Consider the following 20,383-nt stretch of genomic DNA (forward strand, 5'->3'; position numbering starts at 1 on the left):
ACTCTGCGATGTGACAAGGTCTAACACTGCACGGCAGAGGCCTCAGTTAACTTGACTTTACTGTGTATGTGACTTTAAAGTTCCTTTGCAGCAAACCCACAGAGATGTTCACACCCTCCTCTGAGAGAGAGAGAGACTGTAATGCATCTACGGTGGCGACCACCTCCGCTGTGACACAGGCGCAAACGCCAAGAAAGGGCCAGGTTAGGAAACAGTGAATCCACTTCTCCAGGAAGGCACACACATTCTGAGCTCAAGGCTTAAGTTCATGGCTGCAGTGAGATCAGGGGTTCTTTGTTTTTCTTCTCAACCGTCTGGAAAATCACTTTTTCTTCTTCACAAGAGGACCAGAGAGCACCCATGTAGCATCAACCTGTCCCAGCAAGCAGAGGCGGAAGGAAGCCCCTTTTACCACCGCGCCCACCTGAGACGTGGGCAAGGCCCTCGGTCAATGCCTTCAACTCACCTGGGGCTTGGCTCACCTTGTCTAGAATCACAGCGGAAATGAAAGCATCATCCTACGTTGATGGGGTGGAGCCTTGAAAAAGCCCAAGTAACTAGATTTTATAAAATATGTATAGCAAACACTGCAGGGAATACAACCCACTTTTTATGTATTAAAAACACACATTTCACTTTTAAAACTTCAGTGTCTCAAAGATATTTATCTAGGCCCTGAGGAAAGGACACAAACCCTTTGTAACTATGTATTCTGTATATACACCTTCCCAGCAGATAGCTGCAAAGCTGCTCAATCATTCCAACATTTTACATTTTCCCAAGGCTTCAAACACTATTAAAACAATGCATACGTATCCGCGATCCAAAGGATGATGAGAACATTTTTAAACGACAAGAATACTAAGAGAAGAAAAAGACAACATGGCTATGAAGGATGAAACAAGGAGGAACTGCATTGGGAGAGAATTCCCTCCAACAGAAACTCTAACCTCTCACTCAGCCTGTAACTAACATGCAAGGATGAGGGAGAGGAGCAACCAAGACGGGCCCTTGTAGTGTTTCTATCAAGACTTGAGCTGTGTCTTCAATAGTCAGTGCTTCTCCCTAAATTTGGTCAGCACAGCTTTTAGCCTCCACTTCCCTGGAAGGGTGGTGCTCACACTTCATAGGCTTACAAACACCCAGGGCTGGGCCAGCCATCCCCCCACCTCCACCCCATTTCTGATTCAGCAGTTCCAATTCTGCGTTAAAAACTGGGAATGTGATTCTCACAAGTTCCCAGGATGCAGCCACTCCTGGCCTGGGAACCACCCACTGGAGAACCACTTCCCCAACGAGAATCCCAGCCTCCTCATGAAGATGTTCTGAGCCTGAATTCTGCATGATTTTCTAAAAACACCCTTTTAACACTAACACACAACTTCTTTCCAATACAGAAGTGTACACATCTCACGATCCTAACCAGAAATTTTGAAGATAAAAAACTGGGTCTGGACGTTCACTTTGTGCAGATCTTATATATGACCTTTTCATTGTCTTAATATCACTGAATATTTACATTAGAACTAGGACATGAGGGACTCCCCCTACTGGTCCAGTGGCTAAGACTCCACGCTCCCAGTAGTGAGTTGTCTCAACTGATTGTTCACTTCACTTAGAACTAGGACATGAGGGACTCCCCCTGCTGGTCCAGTGGCTAAGATTCCGCACTCCCAGTGCAGGGGGCCCAGGTTCAATCCCTGGTCAGGGAACTGGATGCCCACATGCTACAACTAAGAGTTTACTTGCTGCAACCAAAGGCAGAAAAGTTCCCATGTGCCACAACTAAGACCCAGCGCAGCCAAATAAATACGTAAATAAATATTGCCCAAACCACCCCCCAAAAAAACACCTAGGACATGAATCTGCTACAAGCCATCGGCCTCTTTCAGTGTGGTGCAGAGGGTACTTCTGCTCAACTCCAAACACCCTCTTTCTCCTTCTCTCTCTTCTACTACAGCACAAGGTCTTTTAGAAGTTTTAACATCTTGTGTTCACTACAATCAATATGACTCATGGTATTTTAACATTTTATGTTTTCTCTCTGTTCCCCCCTAAATAACCCTAATTCCACAGTTTAAAACCAGATCGTATGTAATAAAGCAGGGATATTCATCAAAACCACCACCACTGTACTTAAAAGGAATGCCTGTCTATGGCTCTCAAGTTCCTTACATTTACACGAGAGCTTTAACATTTTTTCAGTAAATGGAAAAACAAGTAATAATGATATCATCACACCCATTCTTCAAGCCATGCAAGCAGTGGATGGAGTGGGTGAAAGAGGCAGCATCCTGTTCCCCACCTCAGCCCCACCTCCCTTGACCTCTGTCTTCTCTTTCCTGAAATGGGAGCATCCTCTTCTATGGGCTCCCCCACAGCCACTTGTTAACACACTGGCTGAGCGCCAAAGAACTGACGCTTTTGACCTGTGGTGCTAGGGAAGACCCTTGAGAGACCCTTGGACAGCAAGGATATCAAACCAGTCAATCCCACAAGAAATCAACTCTGAACATTTATTGGAAGGACTGATGATGAAGCTGAAGCTCTAACACTTTGGCCACTTGATGCGAAGAGCTGACTCATTGGAAAAGACCCTGATGCTGGGAAAGATTGAGGGCAGGAGGAAAAAGGGGTGACAGAGAATGAGATGGTTGGATGGCATCACTGACCAATGGACATGAGTTTGAGCAAACTCTGGGAGATGGTGAAGGACAGGGAAGCCTGGTGTAAGGCAGTCCACGGGGTCGTAAAGAGGCAGAAATAACTCAGTGACTGAACACTAGCACCACACTGGATAAGACATCCTGCTCATCAACTGTAAGTACTACACAAGAGACCACTTATCATGGGCTCTTCTAGCAGTCAAGCTCTCCATCTGCCCACGTGGTCCAGCTATGCTCACACGCTGGGAGAAGGATCTGAGGTCACCAGCTGGCTCCCGCAGCCCTCTTGAAGCTCCACCCACTGGAAGGAAACGGGGAGTGGAGTGGTGGCGTGAACTCACGGATGTGTGTGAAGAAGGGAGGCCCCTGGTGCAAGTCTGTAAGATGTACCCACTTCCACCCTCACAGCCCAGGACTGAGCCACCCAGGAAAAGAGCAGAAGAGCCATGTGGACCATGCGAGGCAGGTACCTGGTACTCCAGACCCCCACTGAAGCCCTTCTGCCCAGGGCCAGGACCTCCCTCCTGTCCTCCCAGGACAACGTGCCAGGGCCACCTCTGACCCATAGGACGTGGCGGCTGAGGACGGATCAACCCCTATCCCTGACTCAGAGTTGGGAGAACGAAGGTCAGGAAGTTTCCAGGTGGGTATTCATGCATTTCTGCATCCCTAAACAGCATGCGCGTCAGGTAACAAAATACACTGATCACTGTGTGTGACGAAAAACCAACTCAAACCACAGCTGAGAGATGGGTTCGGAGAGAGAAAAAGTGAAGGTCTACTGCAGCTCCCGCAGAAATCCAGTCTCATGACTCTTGTTTAGTGAATCTCCCTCTGCCTTGTCATGCTACCCTGATGTAAAGAAAGTAAGAATCAACAGAGAGGAGCGGGTGGGGTTCCGGATCCACAGCACAGATTCCCCCCTCCCATGGGGTAACTCCTTCCCTCCCTGATGTCTTTCCCACACCCAGGAATGACCACGAGCAAGCCTTCCTATCAGGGCTTCTCGAAGGGTGGTCCCCAGCAGGAGACATCAGAAAAGTTACAGAATGCTGGTAAACTCTGTTTCGTGATCCAGGCACTGCTAATGTGAACACACAGCAGGCAGACCATGTACACTTTTCTGTCTGTACATTCTCACTCAACATGGAGTTGTTTAAAAAGGCCTCCAACAGGTTCATGAAAAGATGCTCCATATTGCTAATTATTGAGAAATGGAAATAAAAATTATAATGAGGTATCACCTCACATTGGTCAGAATGACCATCATAAAAAGTCTACAAATAACAAATGCTGGAGAGGGTGTGGAGAAAAAGGAAACCTCCTACACTGTTAGTGGGAATGAAAAATTGCTGCAGCCACTATGGAGCACAGTACGGAGAATCCTGAAAAAACTAAAGATAGAACCACCACACGATCCACCAATCCCACTCCCGGACATACATCTAGAGATCACTCTAATTTGAAGAGATGCATGCACCCCAATATATATAACAGCACTATTCACAATAGCTGAGATATGGAAGCAACCTAAATGTCCATCAACAGATGAATGGATGAAGAAAATATGGTACATATATACAATGGAATACTACTCAACCGTTAAAAAATGAGATAATGTCAACTGCAGCAACATGGATGGACCTAGAGTTTATCAGACTAAACGAAGTGAGTCAGAGAATGACAAATATCATGTGAAATCGTGTATGCGCAAAATCTAAAATACGACAGAAATGAACTTATCTGTGAAACAGAGATGGACTAACAAACACAGAAAACACACTTACGGTTACCACAGGGGAGAAGGGATGGGGGAGGGACAGATTAAGAGTCTGGGATTAACAGAAGCACACTATGATATATAAAACAGATAAACAACAAGAACCTTTCATACAGCACAGAGAGCTATAGTCAATATTTTGCAATAATCTATAAAGGAAAAGAATCTGAAGATGAATATATACATATGTATGTATAACTGAATCACTTCACTGTACACCTGAAACCTTCACAACACAGTAAATCACCTACACTTCATTAAATAAAAAAAAATTAATTAAAGAATCAAATTTGAAAAAAAGAAGGCGCCTGCTGGGCTAGAGGACATGGACTCAGGTAAGGGAGTGAGGCAGTGTGCTTTCGGGAAATAGGCTCTGAAGACAGATGCAGGATGGAGACCATGTCCCTCAGCACTCAGCCGTTTGAGGGACAGCGTCAGCCCACAGCCCCACCCTAACACCACAGAAGCCCACCTGACACGCTTGTGCTGAGGAAGGCCGGCAGAGCACAGACAGACGCTGGGGTGGGGTGACTTGCTGGCTGATCAGTCTCACGCCGCCACGTGCCAAGCACAGCTCTAGCAGCATTCTGTCAGTCATGGAGCAGGCAGCACTGATCTCTCTAGCAGACAGAAAGAGCGGAGTACAGACGGACCGAGGGGACCAGGCTCGCCATGGGGAGTGCGTCCGGGCCGGGCCGGAACTTGAGGCATCCCTGCCAGTGACAGGTGAGCCACACCACTCACTCCACCCGAGGACCGACCAGGGACGAGCAGGAGGTGCGGCAGCTGGATGTCACTGGCTCATCAGTCAAGTCCAAGTCTCTCCTCCAGGATCAACCAGAGGCTACCGACAGATACAGGTTCTCACTAACTCTGTCCTCGGTGGGGCTGGGGTTTGTTCCGTGCACCATGGTGGCCAGGTCTCTCGTGGGTCCCCTTGCCTGCCATGAACTGCCCTGCTCTCCTGACTATGCCCAGCTGAGGCTCTGACTCCTACACAGAGGGACTTTTTCATCCAAAGTAAGGTGAAAAGGACAGTAAAATCAACCCATACAACTCCTCTGATTTAAAATGAGGAAGCACCTGTGAGAGAACGGAGCTTTCAGATTCAGATAAAGTTACTTGAGAGTTCATGGTGATGTGTGGCCCTGATCATGATCCAGGTTACTACCCATCCCATTTCCAGGGACTCTGAGGCACTGAAAAGGCTCTCAGGACTTTCCTGGTGGTTTAGTGGATAAGAATCTGCCTGCCAGTGCAGGGGACATGGGTTCGATCCCTGATCCAGGAAGATCCCACATGCCACAGAGCAGCTAAGCCCATGCTCTAGAGCCTGTGCTCCGCAACAACAGAAGCCACTGCAATGAGAAGCCCAAACACTGCCACGAAGAGTAGTCCCCACTCACAGTAACTAGAGAAAGCCCACACACAGCAGTGAGGTCCCAGCACAGCCAAAAATCAGCCAATCAATAAAAGGCTCTCAGCAACTGAAAGAATGAACGCATGTCTCATGTCTTCATGAAATCTGTGAAACACAGAAAACTTCTTATGCTGTAATGCTAAATAAAGATAATAGGATACAATACAAAATGGTATATGCTCTTTGATAAGTACTGTGCTTTTCAAAAACCAAAAGTAGAAAAAAAGAACAGGAAGGAAACATCAGAATGTCTTTGCATAGCGGGACTTAACACGCTTTTCCTTTTAAAATTCTTTATTTTCTACTTTTCGACAATCAGATCAGATCAGTCACTCAGTCATGTCCGACTCTTTGCGACCCCACGAGTCGCAGCACGTCAGGCCTCCCTGTCCATCACCAACTCCCGGAGTTCACCCAGACTCACGTCCATCGAGTCAGTGATGACATCCAGCCATCTCATCCTCTGTTGTCCCCTTCTCCTCTTGCCCCCAATCCCTCCCAGCATCAGAGTCTTTTCCAATGAGTCAACTCTTCCCATGAGGTGGCCAAAGTACTGCAGTTTCAGCTTTAACATCATTCCTTCCAAAGAAATCCCAGGGCTGATCTCCTTCAGAATGGACTGGCTGGATCTCCTTGCAGTCCAAGGAACTCTCAAGAGTCTTCTCCAACACCACAGTTCAAAAGCATCAATTCTTCGGCGCTCAGCCTTCTTCACAGTCGAACTCTCACATCCATACATGACCACAGGAAAAACCACAGCCTTGACTAGACAGATCTTTGTTGGCAAAGTAATGTCTCTGCTTTTGAATATCCTATCTAGGTTGGTCATAACTTTCCTTCCAAGGAGTAAGCGTCTTTTAATTTCATGGCTGCAGTCACCATCTGTAGTGATTTTGGAGCCCAGAAAAATAAAGTCTGATACTGTTTCCCCATCTATTTCCCATGAAGTGATGGGACCGGATGCCATGATCTTCATTTTCTGAATGTTGAGCTTTAAGCCAACTTTTTCACTCTCCACTTTCACTTTCATCAAGAGGCTTTTGAGCTCCTCTTCACTTTCTGCCATAAGGGTGGTGTCATCTGCATATCTGAGGTTATTGATATTTCTCCCGGCAATCTTGATTCCAGCTTGTGCTTCTTCCAGCCCAGCGTTTCTCATGATGTACTCTGCATAGAAGTTACATAAACAGGGTGACAATATACAGCCTTGATGAACTCCTTTTCCTATTCGGAACCAGTCTGTTGTTCCATGTCCAGTTCTAACTGTTGCTTCCTGACCTGCATACAAATTTCTCAAGAGGCAGATCAGGTGGTCTGGTATTCCCATCTCAATAGCTATGCATTATTTACAAACCATGGGTAAAGAGACTTGTTTTTAAATTCTTGCTGCCAAACCAGTGATGACCACTTGACTTCTTTGTTCTATAACAATTCTGCAGGCTTTATGGTAAGGAAATTGTCAGAGTCCAAACAATTTCAGACGGCTGGAAGGAAAAGCAAAGTATGCACCCTGTGTGTTTTTTAACATAGACTGCTATGTTCCTTACAAAGTTTTTCCTTCAGTGATTGCTATCATTAATATCTACACAAACCAGCAAAAGTAGAGAGCTGCAGCTACAGACTCTGTTAAAACTTCTTAACTAAAATCAAGATCCCTCAATTTCCCTTTATTTGGAGACGCAGCTTAGTATCCAGCAGCAACACAACACACCTAACAATGAGAATTTTTTTTTAACAAAATCATCGACATTTTATTTGAGTTAGACTCAAATTGATAGTTTAACTTGTTTCACAATACTGATAGTTTAGTGTTTTTTCACAATATTAAGATGTCCCCAGGAACTAGATATATTTTTCTGCTAAACATTTTTTTGGAATTATTCTAAAGCATTTTCTATTTCTGTTCCAAGTGCTGTTAGATTTCATTGTCCTCTCGTGTTCTTACCTTATGAAAGTGACTCAATGGACATGAGTCTGGGTGAACTCCGGGAGTTGGTGATGGATAGGGAGGCCTGGCATGCTGCGATTTATGGGGTTGCAAAGAGTCGGACACGACAGAGCGACTGAACTGAATTGAACTGAACTGAACAATCTTTCAGTTCATTCTCATAAATAGACTAGGATTGGTATTTCCAATTGGCTATATCTTCTGGAATATAATTATATAGAACACCTCCTGCAAATAGTTCAACGTTTTCCTGCCTTGTTTCCAATGTTCCTTGCTCATTTCTTTTTAATTTCTTTTTAATTGGAGGATAATTCCTTTACAATGTTGTGGTTTCTGCTGTACAACAACGTGAATCAGCCACAAGTATACATACAAGTATACTCCCCTCACCCCTTGCCACCCCAAGATGATGACACGTTTTTAAAAAGAAGTGTTATTCAAAGGGCATGTACCTAACCAAGTACAAGATGCTGACAACATAAAGTAAGGAAAAGAGAGACGAGACTCCAGGAGACCCCTAAAGTAGTAAGTGAAAAGTCTTCTCTCAGGAGGAGGGTTATAGCAAGGCTGGGGCTCTAACTGCTTCATTACCAGGAGAAGAGGTGGCCAGGCCACACTCACTAATGCCAGGTCGGAAGGCTCTCCGGGATGGCTCTCCACCCGCAAGGAGGAGTACTGCTTGTCTTTTCATCCCTGAGAAATGATTTCTTTCTTTCTGGAATCAGCTAGATAATCAGTAATTTAGTTAAAAACTTTTTTTAAGATCCAATATCAGACCTCAATCTACAATCCTTTTTCCCTATGACTTCCCAACACCCACCACATGCTATTCCTTTGCAAACTTCCAGAAGCTGGAAACATATTAGCGAAGATTACACAACTTGTAAAGTTTAACTCTGATTTCGGGTCAGGCTGTCACTGGTGTGTGGGCCTGAACAAACTGCCAGCAGCCCAGGGTTGGGAAAGAGGTAAAGGCCTGAGCCCAGGCGATGGGCCATTGGCTCAGAATCGTTCCCCCCAAAGCATGTGACTGGGCATATGGGCAGCTGCAGGAATTCCTGTCCAGCACGGCGGCTCACTCTACCTGTCTGACTGAAACCAGCTCTGCGGGACAAAGTTTTCAGGGCTCCCTCCCATCTCCCTGTCAAAACTGGTACAATTCTTACCCAAACTGTGTAACTCATGAGACACAAGTCTCAAAAAATACCTAGGAAAGGACTTGCATCTATGTTCCTCTCCCTTCCATCTGAACATAATGCTGAACTTTTCTGTTGACGCTTTGAAGCAGATGCTGGGTTGCTCAGAGTATAAGCCCTGTGTCTGCCAGGACTATTGCAACAGCTTTCTTACCGGCATCCCTCTCATTCTTGGCCGGTTACATATCCATTCAGTGCAAAATAAAGGTCATGAGAGTTATTCAAGGAAACCTACTAGAGGTTAGGCTAAGAGTTACCTGAGTGACTATGGGCCCCCAAAGCAGGGGACTCGCATTCGATCCCTGGTCAGGGAACTAGATCCCACATGCCACAACTAAGAGTTCTCACACCACAACCAAAAACCCCACGTGCCACAGGAAGGTTAAAGATCCCAGGTGCTGCCAGTAAGACCCAGCGCAATCAAATACAGAAATATATTTTTAAAAAAGAGTTAACTTAGTAACAGAAGGTGCTTCTTGCCTATTCTTTGGTTTGGTTGGCCGGAGACGAAACAGTGATACCGTAACAGCTAAAACGAAACGCTTCTCACGTAATTGGATTGCTGGCAAGTTACATGCACAAGCCTCCTCAAGTGCTCTGAGAGTTCTACCAGCTGCCGACTAAGAGGGCTGCTTGGCAGTCGACAGAAGTCAATTATGAGGAGAGAGCTGGAGAAAGGCTGTCAGCTCTGACTCAGCAGCCTCTTGTTTCTCTGAGTCAGCTCCTCATGACGAGCTGGGGACCAGGATCCAGGAGGCATGGCAGCCGGACGATCTCATGAGGTAAGATCTGCAGGGAAGACGGCTGTGTTCAGCTGTGGCCTCATCACTCTGGGCCACATGACTCTGTGAGCTTGTCTCCTTAAGGTAAGGTAAGTCACTTCAGTCGTGTCCGACTCTGTGCGACCCCACAGACGGCAGCCCACCAGGCTCCCCCGTCCCTGGGATTCTCCAGGCAAGAACACTAGAGTGGGTTGCCATTTCTTTCTCCAATGCATGAAAGTGAAAAGTGAAAGTGAAGTCGCTCAGCCGTGTCCGGCTCTTTTCGACCCCATGGACTGCAGCCCACTAGGCTCCTCTGCCCATGGGATTTTCCAGGCAAGAGTACTGGAGTGGGGTGCCACTGCCTCCTCTGGAGCTTGTCTCCTTAGCTGGAAATAATGGTGATGCTGACACTCACTCCACTCTGAGGAAGGTGGCTAAGGATGCTCACTGCAAGCCTGCGAAAGCCCCCTGAAAAGCCACACCGTTCAGATGGATGTGGGTGTCCTACTTTCTACATGCCTGCCCAAGAGCACTCACTGTCCTGTCTGGGCAGCTAAGTTCATGGATGACTGGATTGTATTATTCAACATGAAGCAAAGATGAATAACTGTGGCCACAATGACATCTGGTAAATCATAGTTTTATCCAAGAAAGTCAGTCTCCTTCCCAAACAGGGCCAATTCTCTGGAAGCTGCAGACGATTAAGCCTTCCAAAGCAACTCACTGTAGAACCCCTTGGGAACGATAAACTCTAGAACAAATTAGTGTAACAGCTAGAAAATGAAATCTATGATTAATTAGCTTTGATGGGAACATAAGCCATTCTTTCTTCCATGGATCAAGTCCTTTTCCACCTCCTAGGTCCCTCCAACTACACAGACCGCCCCTCCTAACAGAGTCAAATCCAGCAAAAGCTTTTAGGACCCAAACCAAGGACCATCTATCCTGTAAATGCTCCCCATAAGAACCCTTTTCCTAAGGATACTTCAACAACCACACAGGAAGACAGGATGGACTCAGTGATAGTGCCCCTGAAAGAGGCTATGTGTTTCCAGCAGCTCAGAATTTCACCCACAACCTTGCTGCAACCAACCCTCAGCTGCCACAGCCCCCGCATCTCACACAGGTAACGGTCACGGTGCAGGACAAGAGGCTCCAGCAGTGCACAGTCCCCATCAGGAACACAGAGGCAAGTGGTGCTTACACGAGTAACCTTGGATCTGCATTTTGTGATAAACAGTCTTCAGGTTGTAATGCTTTAGCTGTTAGAGTCAGGTATTATCCTCTCCTCCTCCCATGCATCAGGACATTAACGTTGGCTACGAACTTCCAACTTGAGAACGTGAACAGCAACACTTTGGTTTCTTTTGCGTTTTACTTGTGGAGCTAAGCTCACACCCAGCAAGGAGAAGGCAGCTGGTAAGTGCTTCTGAAGTCGGGAATAACCTCTTTTCTGTCGGATTCACTGAGGCTACCTCACACACCGCTGTTCATACAGGTTCTGAAAACAGTCACTTTCTCAGGGACAAGAAAACCTCATTATGACTCAAAGCAGCACAGAGTCAGCTGTTCCTGTGAAAAATAAATCACACATTTACGGGACTTCCCCGGTGGTCCGGTGGTTAAGAATCTGCCTTCCAGTGCAGGAGACACAGGTTGCATCCCTGGTCGGGGAACTAAGATCCCACATGCCGAGGAGCACCTAAGGCTGCGAGCCCCAACAACAGAGACACCCATGTGCTGCAATAAGGATTCTGCAAGCTACAGCTAAGACCCAAAGCAGACAAATGATAAATAAATAAGTGGGTAAATAATTTTCAAAAGTAAAAAATAAAGCCTTTAAAGAATAATTACACATTTAAAAATCTGACTAAACTTAAGTAGTCCAAAACACGAGACAACACTAACCTTTATGTCAGTTCTTAAAGATTACGTCAGTTACGGTGCATCTAGTACAACTGTCGTGAATCTTGACTGTGACACAGAATCACGCGAGGATTTCCACAAAGGAAGAGCACATTTCTTAGGGAGAAGTTTTCCCTACCAGAGAGATTTTTTTTGTACTCACGACTGTACTCCTTTTGTTTCCAACAGCTACACTTTTCCACGGAAGAGTGTACAACTTCCACGGAATTAACAAACACAAAGTGAAGTGAAGTCACTCAGTCGTGTCCAATTCCACAGACGGTAGCCCACCAGGCTCCTCCATCCATGGAATTTTCTAGGCAACAGTAGTGGAGTGGGTTGCCATTTCCTTCTCCAGAGGATCTTCCCGTCCCAGGGATCAAAACAGGGCCTTGCACTGCGGTCAGACGCTTGATCATCTGAGTAAACAAACATAAGTGGAGCCACGAATCTGGTCTTTAGAAGTAGGACCACTGAACAGTGCTTTCAAATTATGTCTGAGAAGTTCAAAGGGAACAATGAAACACTGTCCTGTAGAAATTTACGGGAAGCTGGGCTTCCCCGGTGGCTCAGATGGTAAAGCGTCTGCCTGCAATGCTGGAGACCCAGGTTCGCTCCTTGTGTCAGGAAGATGCCCTGGAGGAGGAAATGACAACCCACTCAAGTATTCTTGCCTGGAAAATCCCATGGACGGAGAAGCCTGGTAGGCTACAGCCCATGGGGTCGCAAAGAGTCGAACACGACTGAGTGACTTCACTTTCACTTTTCACACATGTAATTTAAAATTTTCTAAGACTCACGTTTCAAAAAAGCACAAAAGAACAGATGAACTGAATTCAATAATCCACCCTGTCCTTGGACTCCACGGTGGATTTTACACTCGGCACGTCTCCGTTCAGGCTGGCCCCATGATCGGTGGTATGCATGTGTCTGACCAGCCACTCCAGCTCCAACCCTGAGAAAAGGCAGGAAACCTAGTCTGAGACACGGGGCATTTGGAAGGCCAGGCTCATGAGGGAACCTCTCAGACCATCAGAGGAAGCCATTCATCCCCACCCCTTGCAAGAGAACCGAGAGCAGCTGGTACTTCTGTATGAACCACAGTGTGCCCGCCCCCAGCTTCCACCCAGACGGTCACAGGACGAGGGAACTGGGAACTGCAGGGCCATGGGTGCTGGGCAAGCGTGAAGGAAACTGGTAGTGTGAGCTCAGCCTGCTCTGCAGAAGATGGGGCACCCTGTGACCCGGTCCACATTCACTCACCACCCTCCTCCTCTCCCCTCCCTGAATCTAACCCATAAACCTGGCTGATTTTGGCTCCCCATCCTGTGCAGGTGCAAAGGGGGCGGGGCTTGTAAACCAGAACACCACACTTATTTGGGGAGAACCAGTCACTCATCAGACACTTGCAGCAGTCTCTGCACACTGGCGTCTACACCCAGACTTTCCAGTTTCCCCATCTCGTCTCAGAGCACACGGAGTCTCAGGGAATGAGCACACAGTCACACGCCTGGGCACTGTTCTCACCACCCCTGCCCAGCTGGGGCTCTGCCTCCTCTGGCAGCCTTGCGTCTGCCCTGCAGTTTCCCAGGAGCCTGTGCCTGTAGCCCTGTCCTTACAGCCACCCCGTCCCCCAGGCCTGCCCTTGGACGATGGAATCTTCCAGGGTCTCCCTATACAAGCCCAATCTGGGCTTTACTCTTTTATCCCTCAAGCCCTGCAAAGCCATGGCTCTGACCCCACCTCATCAGTCCAACTCATTCTAGAATCTGAGGCCCATTTTCCACCTCTCAGTGTGGGAGATTGGTCATTCATGGTGCCTGAGCTCTACACAGGCTCCACGAAGACGGAATCAGTTAATGATTGCTAAGTCACTTCAGTCGTGTCCGACTCTGTGCAACCCCATAGACAGCAGCCCACCAGGCTCTCCTGTCCCTGGGGTTCTCCAGGCAAGAACACTGGAGTGGGTTGCCATTTCCTTCTCCAGTGCATGAAAGTGAAAAGTGAAAGTGAAGTCGCTCAGTTGTGTTTGACCCTCAGCAACCCCGTGGACTGCAGCCTACCAGGCTCCTCCGTCCATTTGGGATTTTCCAGGCAAAAGTACTGGAGTGGGGTGCCATTGCCTTCTCAGTTAATGATGAACGGCTGCTTTTAGGAGAAATACACGGTTCTGTGCCTGCATACCTCTGGCCACAAGATTTTCATCAACTGATTAGTACCGAACCTTACTTTATTGTGTTTCTGCTATTTAATATATACTGTTGCTTCATTAACACTGAACCCACAGCCGACAGCACCAGAGCTCACGCCTGCACGCAGCTCACCTAACACAGAGTTTCTCCATCAGGTACATCACAGCCGTCCTGCCTGAGGACTTGAGACAGCACTCAGGCACAATGCACATGGGCCATTTCGAACAGCAACATCACCAATGAAAAGCACAAAACTGCAAAGGAAAAAACCCCACCTGGACTCTCAACTGCACACTTCATGTGTCTGCAGTACAAGAGCACACAGGAAAGGCAAGCACTGCTTCATTTGCCCTCAGCTGGGAGCGCACACACTGGGAGGCTGCAGGATTCTGTCAACCTGCCTGTGTCCGGGGACGACCAGAAAAACATCCTGAGCCCTGACCTGAAGGCTATGAACAAGTTTTGGTGAGCAGGCGAGCCTGTACACACGGAATCCAAGAGCGATGAGGAGCAACTGTCCTGGTACCCAATGTGGTTTCCATGGCCACCCCCTCTGCTCCCCACAAGCTCCAGAGGCAGCTCGTGTCTCAGTCCTCCGTGTGTCCCCGGGACTAGCCGGGTGTGGGGCGAATGCTTGTTAACCAGAGCCTGGCCCACACTCACCTGTGCCTCCTCTACTGGAAGGAAAAGACGGGAAGGCCCTGCTGTCTGGGTCTCAGTGTCTTCTGTCACCTGCTCAGGCCCCATCAGAACCCCCCATCCACCCACACACAGCTTTCATTACATGCAGCGCTTCTACGTAAGGCACCCAGAGAGAAGGGAGGTGACAGACATTTGCAGCCCTCACTCCACACAGTGTGGGGTGGGGGCGTGTGGCACACAGAATGTGAAGATCACTACCGAGGTCATGTGTCAAGTGGGGCTAGGAGGCCTGGTGCCCCGTGAACCCATGGGAGGCAGTGACCTTCCAAAAGCATTTCCTGCATCTGAATCATCACGGGCTACAACTAGCAAAATTCCTCGTATCACAAACACACAAACATAAGAACTCCTTACAGGTTCTCAGTGCGAAAGAAACATCTGAAGCTTGGGATATCTGGGGATCCTAAAAAGTAAAACAAGGTTAGCGAGGGGACCGGAAGCAATGCAGCCTGAGGGGCTGGGGAGAAACCACAAAGTCCTCCAGAAAACACCAAGTCCCAGGCCACTATCGTGGCCCACCTAATGCTCACCCCCACCCCATCCAGCCCCAAGTCAGGTCTGCAGGGAACTATCCATAGTGAACGCATTCAGATCATGAGAACTCGGCTTTTAGACAATCATCCGCAGATAAGATGGAAGGACAAGAAAAATTTTTAAATTAGGAGCTCAAGCATCAAAATGTAAATATATATATTCAGTATCTAACTCTCCAAATGGAAAGAGAAAAAACCTAAAAAAGTGCTAAAAAGAAAAAAAACCACTTGAAAAATGAAGGAACCTACCAATGTTAGAGACCTTGGGTCATGTAAGAGTTGTTTACTGGGTGCTTCTGTGAGGCCCCCAGCCTCTGCTCTCTGGCACACTGTGAATTCCTGTTACACCTGTTACAACAGAACCTGGAGAATAAACCTCCATGGACTGAACAGCTTGAGGGCAGGATGTACCTCATTCACTTCTGTGCTCTAACCGTTCACTGTACCTGAAATACGGAAGACGAGGAGCAGATGTGAAGCTTGCTCCTGAGTTAACTTTTAGAGTTCGGAACACACACAGAGGCATCATCATACAGGGTGGTCAGGGCCTGGCCATCCTACAAAACCCAGGTCACTCTAGGATATACCCATTATTCTGATAAACACATGAACTAGCTGTTTTTCATAACAGAAGAGCATCTTTAACATCTTAACTATGTGAAAATGACTTCTGAGTGGTAAGAGCCTGCTGTTTCTTTCTCTCTCTCTCTCTTTCTCACACACACACACACACACACACACACACACACAGGCTCTCGTGATTGCTACACATCCCACCTTGCTTCCTTTGGAAAGAACCAGGCCCCCGTATGAACAAACTGTAAGCAGTGCACACGCACCAGATGCCTCCACAGGACAGTGGAGTGCATGGCCCACCGCTACAGCTGATTATTACCGCCACTCCACCAGGGCAGAGCAGGTGGAGGAAGGCTGGAACCTGTCCTCCAAGTGACTGCACTGGGGCCCTGTCCGGAGTCAGTCTTTGCTGTTCACCACTGAGCCTTGAAGATCCAACATACCTTACAGCAATTAATCATGGGCCAGACCTCCAACCGCCTTGAACAAAGGAATCATGGCAGCCCAGCAAGCCCCCGCCTCCCCCTAAGAAAGGCCCTCTGTGCACCGAGAACACCAGTGGGGCTGCCACGGTGAACTATCACCACCCCTGGAGCTGAAAACGCTTCTCTCCCATTACTTCCATCCAGAAACTCTTCTCCTTTGCATAAGCTTTCCCTTTGCATTGCTTCCATTGCTGACTAAAGTCAAGTGGCTTCTGGGCTATACGAGCACCTGACAACTGACAGAAGCTGAAAGTGAGAAACCCTGCAAGTTGGACAGGGCAGCTGTGACCCCGTGAGGGACACCCAGCCCTGATGCTTCTCTCAGACCCCACTGTAACCTTGGCTTCGAGGACACAGCCCCTCTCCCGGAGGCCTATCCGTGTGCACCACCTCTTCCTCAGAGAGCAGGGGCCCAAAACAGCAAAGTCCCAACCCCAGAAGCTCCCAAAGAATCCCATGCCCAACCAGGAGCTGGTCTTTTCTATCATTTCTCTCCTCATCCAAAGCTACCAATAAATGCTAAGACGATCTTCACAAAAGGGAAAGAAAGCTGAGGTCAAAGGCATTAAACAGACAGGGCTGTTGCTTATTTACTGATTTCCTGAGGGCCTACGAATGTACAAATGCGCTGGGCACTGTCCTCCCCGCCCCCCACCGCCCAATAAAGGGCATGGACCATCCATGGGTGCAGCATGTCCCCTTGACTCTGCAGGGTCACGGCAGAATCTGGCACAGGAAACCACACCCCAATGGGATGGGGTGCTGAGCACGGTGATGGGCATGACGTGGCGGAGCTGTGCTGTCCCCTGGGGTGGTGGTCAGAGCACTTACCAGGGACCAGGCATGGCTCTCACCCTGCAAGGGCAGCCCCATCTGAGCCTCATGGCTGCGCCACGAAGTGGTCGTGCTGGTCCCACCAGGCCAGCAAGGAAACAGCAGCCCAGCACAGCAAGGCTCAGGAAAGCACCAAGACCACACAGATGTGTGGCGGCGACAGCGTCGGTGCTGCAGAGCCGAAGTCAGGCTGCGGAGCCCACGGCCGCTTCTGCCCTGCACTGAGCAAGAGCCCGCGGCTGAGAGGTGGAGGCAAGAGGCCAGGTCCGCCCAAGGAGAGCTTTACAAAGAGAACGCTCGAAAGTGCTGGAGGAACCGAGACAGGTTCACTCTGACTGGGGTAAGAAGGGTGGGGGCAGGGGGACAGCGAGGAGAAGTGGGACCAGCCCAGCCACACCCAGAAATCTAGGCCTGAATCTGAAGAGTCATATGTTAATGGCTTGGAGCACCTCAATACCAGAAAAGAGCACATGTTCAAGGATACACAAAAGAATAGCTGTCCAAGATAACTAAAAAACATAAAATGCATTTTAGTTACAAATTCATAACAATTTTTAAGAAGTACAAAGCAAGGGAACTGCTACAAATGCTGGAGAGGGTATGGAGAGAGGGGAACCCTCCTACACTGCTGGTGGGAATGTAAAGTGGTGCAGCCACTGTGGAGGACAGTATGTAGTTTCCTTAAAAAATTAAAAAAAAAAAACAGATCTACCGTCTATCCCCACTTCTAATCCTACTCCTGGGCATATATCCAGAGAAAATAAAAATTCAGAAAGATACATGCACCACAATGTTCACAGCAGCACTATTTACAACAGCCAAGACATGGAAACAACCTAATGCCTGTCAGCAGAGGACTGGATAAAGAAGACACGGTACACATCCACAATGGAATGTTGCGCAGCCATAGAAAGAACGAAATAATGCCGTTTGTGACATGGGTGGCCCTAGAGATGATCAAACTAAGTGAAGTCAGAGAAAGACAAACATCACATGATACCACTTACACTTGGAAGTTAAAGAAATGATACAAATGAACTTATTTACAGAACAGAAACAGACTCACAGACATAGAAAACAATCTTATGGTTACCAGAGGGGAAGTGGGGGAAGGACAAATTAGGAGTTTGGAATGAATACATACACACTACTATACATAAAATAGTTAATCAACAAGGACCTACTATATAACACAGAGAACTCCACTCAATACTCTATAAAAACCTGTAAGGGAAAAGAATCTGGGATAGAATAGATACACACACATATATATATAACTGAATTACTTTGCTGTACACCTGAAACTAACACAATATTGTATATTAACTACACTCCACTATAAAATAAAAATTAAAAAAAAAAAATAAGGGACCTGGCCAAACTTGTAGGGATAAAAACTGGCCGTAGCACGAATCAGGAGCCCAGAGATCAGTGTCCCCAACCTAACTCACCCTGCAAAGGCACCTACCTCCTAGTCCAGGGGACCCACGTCCTGTTCTGTGAAATTTATGTGACCACTTTGGAAAATAAAATCCACGTAAATGTGAACTATTACAATTAAGTCCATCATCAATGATCCTTTCTCTGAAACACTGGTCTTCAACAGTCAACAGCACATTTAACCAATACTCACCTCTCTCTCAGCATGATTTTTAGAAAAGAAATCCACGAGGGAAACCGGTTTATGTCTCGATGTGATTCCTAACTGCAGTATCCTAACCCTCCAGTGTGGCTTGTTACTATTCTGAAACCATCACCATTACATTTCCTGGGCCAAACATGTCTTTCTTAGTCTTTGCCAAGGAGGAGAGATGATTCCATTAACAGGACCTCATGGCGGGACTTTCTCAACATCATCGAAGCACAAGCTACTCCAATCCCCAACAGGCTCCCGCCCCTAGGCATCTGGACCCACAGGTGCCTCTGCCTCAGGTGCATAGATCAAATCACAGATGGGGATAAAAGTGACCTTAGGGCCTTGAGAAGCAGTACTCAGAAAATAATCTTTCCCCCTCGGGCCTCCTGTCCCCATACCCCACTAAGAAATCACCTCATCTGAGTTAATTAATGTGGCAAATTAAGGATATAGCATTAGGAGGAGGAAACCACAAAAAGTCAAAAGGAGAAGTGAAGCCCTGAAGATCAAAACTGCAACTCCTCTGATGCTGGGTAACTTGTTACTAGGAGACGGGGCAATACTCTCATGGAATAAAGGCTGCAGAGGATGACTATTGGAGCTTCCTCCCAAACTAAGCTATGTTCTTTGGGAAATTAAAGCCACATTACCATATTTAAAATAAATAACCAGAGGGAATTTGCTGTGTGTCTCAGAAAGCTCAAATCTGGTGCTCTGGGACAACCAAGAGGGGTGGGATGGGTGGGAGGTGGGAGCAAGCTTCAAGAGGGAGGGGACATATGTATACCTGTGGCTGATTAATGTTGATGGATGGCAGAAACCAACACAATATTACAAAGCAATTATCCTTCAATTATAAATTTAAAAATTATTTTAAAAAACTTAAAAAAACATTGTCAATTCTCCACACCATATGAAAGCAGCCACAATTTATGGGTGAAATGCATAACTCTCAAGTCCTAGTCAGCCCACTTCTCTCAAAACTGACATCCACAAAATTCAAATGAGAGGAACAGACATCTGAGAGCCCCTGAAGTTGTAAGTATATGTCATTCATGCACAAGTAAACTTAGGTGGCTTCTTTTTTAAAACTATGACATGAGAAAGCAAAACAAGCATTCATTTATTCATCCGAGTCTGAATCACCATTAACATTTTCACCCTATGAACTGCAGGTATCTGGTCATTTGTTTTTAACGAGGATAAAACAGTGTGAAGCCAATAGAATATTTATCTTGGACAGAGATCTGGATTAGGACCAGAAAACAGAAGTAGGGATAAGCAAACATTTCTCTGGAAGAAGAAGTGTAAACAGTGTGGTCTTTTCAGTGATGGGTGGAGAGTGAACCCAACCTCTTCATGGCTGATCTAGAGAGACAGCCAGGGACAGGGCCACGTGTCGACAGCACTAGACATTTTCTTGTTGAAAATGTCCAACTAGAGGGAACACACACTAAGCTCTTTCAGGTTCTCTGAACATCAGATAAGTACATGAGTTTCAGTTTGAGTAAAGGTCTGGTCAGTTTAGAGAATGATGGCGTTCAAGCTATTCTGATGACAAACCCAAGCTCTCAAAAAAAAGTACCTTGTTAAGAGAATACATCATACATTTCTTGGTGATGAACCTTAGAAATCTAAGCTGGAACTAGTATAGAAAAAGATAAAATGGTCTACAGAAAAGTCTCTAAGTTTGAATAAAAATTAAATAACCTTGTAACTGGAAAGAAAGAAGAGAAGGGGGTAAAC

At 47.0% G+C, this 20,383-nt stretch overlaps 1 protein-coding gene across 4 annotated transcripts in view; it reads right to left on the minus strand.

The window, feature by feature from the left end:
* The window catches only part of FNIP2 (folliculin interacting protein 2), a 128,118-nt gene that overhangs the window by 91,826 nt on the left and 15,909 nt on the right, over positions 1–20,383 (minus strand). Inside the window, exon 2 of one of the 4 annotated variants that reach the window (XM_061384313.1) lies at positions 12,480–12,634. The exons of 2 other annotated variants lie outside the window; for them this stretch is intronic. The gene's annotated coding sequence lies outside the window, so the exon portion shown is untranslated. Of the gene's footprint in view, positions 1–12,479; positions 13,744–20,383 lie in introns of those variants that run through there. One more of the 4 variants, XM_061384312.1, reaches the window with a different exon arrangement.

The sequence above is a fragment of the Bos javanicus genome, chromosome 17 (genome assembly GCF_032452875.1).
Source record: "Bos javanicus breed banteng chromosome 17, ARS-OSU_banteng_1.0, whole genome shotgun sequence".
Lineage (NCBI taxonomy): Eukaryota > Metazoa > Chordata > Mammalia > Artiodactyla > Bovidae > Bos > Bos javanicus.